Here is a 6,636-nt window from a genome sequence, read left to right on the forward strand (position 1 = left end):
TTGTGATAGTAATTAGTTTGGATGTATTATTTTCTGGACTGGAAGTAAAGGAAGAATTACTAGTTAAGTGTATGAAAATGTGTGCGTTTTCTCATATCAAAGCCACTTTGGGTTATTTGCTGAGTCTACCGAGGGGAATGGAACTCCTTATTTTAGCGTTATAAATCCGTAGACTTACCACTGTACCAGCGGGGGACATATATGAAAATAAAATAATTATGTTTGTTTTTATGCTAATTGAATTATCTGTCACTTCTTGTGATGAATAAATTTCCATTTCTCTGTCTTTCAATTAGTAGATATTATTTGATTTTATGTTGTGTCTCTCTAAAAGAAAGTATTAGTTAATTACATGTTGGAGCAATTGGAATTTTTACCGTGAGAGTTGTGGTAACATTTTTATTCCGGATAGTATTGACTTTACTAGTAGGTTTGAGAATTTATATGCTAACACTTAGGTCCCTTTCTTTTGTAATTAATATGTGACTGGGCGAGGCCTAATGGTTACCATGTGTCTTGATATACAAGACTGTTTAGTGTCAATATTGTTATTTATATGCTAACACTTAGGTCCCTTTCTTTTGTAATTAATATGTGACTGGGCGAGGCCTAATAGTTACCATGTATCTTGATATACAACACTGTATATTATTTAGTTTAATTTAATTTGTGAATGGATACTGTATGATTGTTTAGATTTTCTTTATTATAAGAGATTTAAAAGTAGACGATTATTGGATGTTGTGTTTGTGAATCATTGATGTCGAGAATATATCGAGCAGACGATTTAGTAATAAACATATAGACAGTATGAAATGAGCGGGAAACAGCAGACAGATAAAGACAGTAGCTCAACAGAGTGAAATCGCGTACAAGGAAATGTTCGGCGATAAGTTAACTGCCGTAAAATTGGTAGGCCTAACTTTTAATACGTTAGAGGAAAATTAGCAATATTAAGAGAGACAAGAAATGTAGTTTATTCCGTCAAAGCGAGTTCTAAAATAAGTGAACCAGTCTGAGTGTGATATGTAAAGTATGAGAACCAGACGATTACTGAAGAACTCGAAGCACTATCGTAAGTAAATTATACACGAAATACTAATGCAATACAAATAAAAATAACTAGCTGAAATTGTAAAGCAACTGAATAGGCCTAAGTGGACGTTTGACAAGAAGACTAAATAATGTTTATGATATGCGTATGAGATTTCTATAGTTTAAAGAAGTTTTTATAGTTTTTAAGAAGTTTAAATAGTTTTGAGCATATACGTTATTTTGAAAACAAGTAGAGTGAGTGATATTCGTTTACTTTTGAATTAATCGCCAACAAATCACACACACACCTACTGTAGAAGAATCCTAAGCCTAACAGCAACACAGTACATATATTTTAACTTGCTATATACAGTATAAAAAAAGTAAATATTCTTACGTCATGCCTAGATTGGGATTCCAAGGGTTATGGCTTGTTTGTGGTTAAGCGCTCCAGGATCAAAGAGAGAAGCTTGCTCCTTTGCCAGTTCTTTTGAGTTAGTGCAGGGTAATTCAAGAAACTAAAACTTAATAGTTAATAATATAAAATGTTAAAATACATAAACAGTATAGGATTAAAAGGTCTTACCCTAATTATGATTTATTGTGAAATTAATAAAGTTCATAAAAATTACACTCAACAAACTCGATCCAGTTCGTATCGTAACAGCATTCAAGCATTTTATAAATAGCTTCTTAACCATTGTTATATCTGTTGTATCTCATGTGTTGGACGAAGCACTGGTTCTAGCAGGCACAGCGTGATTGACGTATTAATTTATATTCTTCTTTCGGTCAGAAATTCTTGTTAATAATTACTTTTGCTTTCTTTAACAAAAACCTAATTTCAATTTCTTACCCAGTGAGAAGAATCTCTAGTTGTAACGTGGTGGTTACGTTACAGAAATCGTTGCCTGCTCAGTTGTCCCTTTATCTTAGAAGTAAGCTTATAGACTTAAAACGTATAATCCGGGGCTCAGTTCCCCCTCTGTGAATAAAAAGAAAGACAGCCTACTGTGTAGCTTTGTATTAAAATGATCAAAACAAACCCTAATGAATTTATTTTTCTGCTTTAATATAGTGTGCTAAGAAAGTTAAACAAATTTAATCAAATAACCAGTTCAAAAGTAGCTCAATGTCTTATTTCAGTGATTATAAATGCAATATTTCTGATTCATATGCTTGAGTTTGTTATGAGAAGAATGACAAAGTTTCATGAGATTAAGTCATTAAAAATAAGTATTTGCTTTAAATTTCGCGCAAAGCTATCTGCGCTAGACGTCTCTAATATAGCAGTGTAAGACTAGAGGGAAGGCAGCTATTCATCACCACCCACCGCCAACTCTTGGGCTACTTTTTTACCAACGAATAGTAAGATTGATCGAACATTATAACGCCCCCACGGCTGAAAGGGCGAGCATATTTGGTGTGAAGGGGATTCGAACCCGCCACCCTTAGTTTACGAGTCGAGTGCCTTAACCACCTAGCCATGCCAGGCCTTATACTTATAAGCAAAGCCACATCGAGCTATCTGCTGAGCCCACCAAGGGGAATCGAACTCCTGATTTTAGCGTTGTAAATCTGTAGACTTATCACTGTACTAGCATGGGGCGAAGAATTTGGAGAATTGCATTCTTGAAACAAGTAAATAATTCTATTATGCGTCACGTTTGTTTATTCGTATGGAAATTATATTTTATTAATTCCATAAAGAATCGATTAAGAACCTTAAACTTATCTTGTTGTAGATCACGCATTTCTTTCAATGCTTTTAAAAATATAATGAATTCAAAACTATTTGTTATTACCTCGTTTGATAAAGCTGGTTGTAATTTAAGGTTTATGTTTATAAAAACATTCGTACCAATCTTACTTCTTGAAATTAACACTTGAAGAAAAATTACAATATTACTGATATAAAGAAGGCCATTCAAAATGGAATACAGATTATTTTATTACAAATTCACAAATATTGTTCAGATGTAATTTACCATTTTTATATGTAATTCCAAAATTGCAAAAAATTCTGTAAATTCAAAATTATTACTTATTATTTAAACACACTTATTAAATGTATTTCCATAATACTTAAAAATATTTTAGATGCCTTGTTTGAAAAAGTAAAAACACAGTCCTCAAATAACCAAAATAATTATTTTTCGGATTATTAAAACTAACATTCCAGTTTTGGAATGTTTAAATAATTTAAAGTCTTCAAACACTGCCAATTATATTTTTACATACGACTTTACTATATTGTGTACTAAAATAGACCTTAGAGATTTTATCATGGTTTTTAGTGCTTTTTGTATAATAATTTTATAAATAAAGAAATGCCCTATTTCTATGATTACAGCTGTTGTATTGCTTTCAACGAACAAGTGTATAAGCAAACGGTAGGTATTCCAACGGGAACGAACTTCAAATATGGCCAATATTTGTTATTTTAAGAAAACTCATTTATGAAATAATCTTTAAATAAGTAACAAATTTAAACTTTCTGTTATATATATAATGTAATATTTATGAATATCATACCAAACTTAATATATTCAACAGGACTCACAAAACAGGAGGTAATTATAATAATGTAGCCTACACTGATTATTTAGATTTGGATAGTTGTTTTAAAGAAGGTACAGTCAGTGTGAATGATTATTTTTGATAATGTTAGCTGATTTAATTTTTCCATCCTTGGTCTATCAGTACCTAACAGTGCTACTCCGTGTATCACGCTAAAACGTATGGGTGTTTTCTTATAGCAAAGTCACAGTGGGCTGTCTGCTGAGTCCACGGAGGGGAATCGAACCCCTGTGTTGAGCGTTATAAATCCGTGGGATTACCGCTGTACCAGAGGGACACCCCTAGGATGTATTATTATATATCAACTAAAACAGTTCTTAATAGTATATAATAGCCATAAGTATTTTTTAATGGATAATGTTCTATTATTAACAAAATAAACTGAAAGATAATGACTCTAAAAACAGATAATTAAAGAAATACCTTAGTTCTTAGTTTATTTATTTTTAATAAATACAAAAATATTTTAGTTTGAATTTCGCGCAAAGCTATACGAGCGCTATCTGTGTTAGCCGTCCTTAATTTAGTAATAAAGAGAAGGCAGCTAGTCATCACCACCCACCGCCAACTCTTGGGCTACTATTTTATCAACGAATAGTGGGATTAACCGTCACACTATAACGTCCCCACGGCTGAGAGAGCGGGCATGTTTGTTGCGACGGGGATTCGAACCCGCGACCCTCAGATTATGGGTCGAACGCCTTAACCCACCCGGCCATGCTGGGCCGAATATTATAGAAAGTCAACTATTATTTAAGGAAAGTATCTTAAGGAAAAACATAAATGAAATAAGTAAAGATTTTCTTATTTTAAATCATAAGTAGCGAATGATATCTTCCAAAATAATTTTATTTAGAGTAACTGGAACGGAAAATCTAATTTCAAGTAGCTTTCTTGACGTTCCCGTGTTATATTTGAATAAATCTATAGAAGCAAAGGGAGAAGATTCGATGTAGAAACTAGATAAGAAATTATATGATAGTGTGTATAGTTATAGTTCATATTTTAGTTTTATTCAGTATTTTATAATTCTGTTTAATATCTTAAGTTAGAAGAAATATTAAACTGTGTTCATTCATATATTTCTACTTCAAGACATTTCTGGGTAAACCTCCTTCCCACAAGTGGCTATAGACGGTGAAAGACAGTAAGAGTTGAGTTGTGGGTGTAACACTCAGTTTCGTACCCTTATATGATTTTCCATGACAGCTGACTATGTTGACATCAACGTTTGGATTTAGTCTGACAGACGGGATATCTCTAACCTATATGCTTGCTATTACCACAGATATTATCCGTCACGACAACAAGTTGACAACTTGGACCGATAATGGCGACAGTCAATTCACTACCATTTTGTAGTGCTGGTCTAATCGGCGATTAACGATTAATGTAATGAATAGTTAGTAAACTATATATATATATATATGTGTGTATTATTGTACTTAAAAAGAACTATAAGGCTACGTTTTCTCCTTACTTACAGATTTATTAATTCAACTTTAAATTATTAATAAATTGTATTTTGTTCTTTTAACACCGGTAATAAAACTTTTCTGTTTGAAAATGGTTGAAAGGTGTTGGGCGTGCAACATATTACAGACAAGAAGAGAAGTGAAACCTAAGCGAAAGTTCACAGATAGGTTAATAACCTCGAAGAAATAATAAAAAATCTGTGGAACGGGTATAGTAAATTTTTGATGAGACGTTTCAATATTCTAGTAAATTCCAGAGAAGTGAAATCAAAACTTAGAATTTCAAAGGTTAAGCAAGATCGATAGGCCTGACATTTCATATACACAATGAGTCATTCCCTTATCGTATTTTAATCACGTCAATTCTAGTTGGTCAGTTTACGGACTTACAATGCCACCCGGATATAGAAACCCTACGGCGGACAGTGCGCAAATAGCTCGTTATCTAGCTGAACGTTAAAGCAATAACAAGCCACTGTTTCATGCTTACATTTAAAGGTAACTGTATACAAACAGACTGAATTTTCAGTATTTTATATGGAAAAAACAAACCAGTTTAACAAACCAGCTACACAATGGCTATTTTTGCTAGCCGTCCCTAACTTTGCAGTGTAAGACTAGAGGAAAGGCAGCTAGTCATCACAACTCACCACCATCTTTAAGGCTATTCTTTTACTAACAAATAGTAGGATTGACCTAACATTCTAACGCCCCCACGTCTGAAAGGGCGAGCATGTTTGGTGTAATGGGGATTCGAACACGCGACCCTCGAATTACGAGTCGAGTGCCTTAACCACCTGGCCATGCCAGGCCCAATCTAAGGGAGAGAGAAATTCTAGCGTTTAAGCTATCACATTTTATCAGAATGAGCACAGTTGAGATTTAAAATATTATACGTTCTTACTTCTATGGCCCTGCATGGCTAGATGGTTAAGGCACTCAACTCCTCATCCAACGAGAGCGGGTTCAAATCCCCGTCACACCAAACATGCTCGCCCTTTCAGCCGTGGAGACGTTATAATGTGAGGTCAATCCCATTATTCGTTGGTAAAAGAGTATTCCAAGAATTGGCAGTGAGTGGAGATGACTAGCTAAGTTGCTTAACCCCTAGTCTTACGCTACTAAATTAGGGGACGGCTAGCGTTGATAGCCCTCAAGCAGCTTTTTGTGATATTCAAAAACACACAAACGTAATTTCAGGTAAACCAGTTTTGTAATTGAAACTTTTTTGAATCTATTGAAGATTCGTCTATGTAAAACAAATGTTTGTTTTTTATTCTATGTTTTTGTTCGCTATTAAGCACAAAGCTGCACAATAGACTATATGTGCTCTGCCCACCACTCGTACCGAAACCCGGTTTCTAGCTGTCTGAGACATGCCGCTGAAGGTCTTCTTATTGAAAACAGTTTCAAACAGGTTCACGGAAAACGTATGAGTGAACGTTTGTCTTTGCGAAAAAACTGCTAATCTAATTATGTAAACCAACAGATTTTACGCACGTTCTGAGCCCATAGATATTGAAGCTTTAGATTTTGTCTGACTTCC

This window comes from Tachypleus tridentatus, chromosome 9 (assembly GCF_004210375.1).
Source record: "Tachypleus tridentatus isolate NWPU-2018 chromosome 9, ASM421037v1, whole genome shotgun sequence".
NCBI classification, from domain to species: Eukaryota; Metazoa; Arthropoda; class Merostomata; order Xiphosura; family Limulidae; genus Tachypleus; species Tachypleus tridentatus.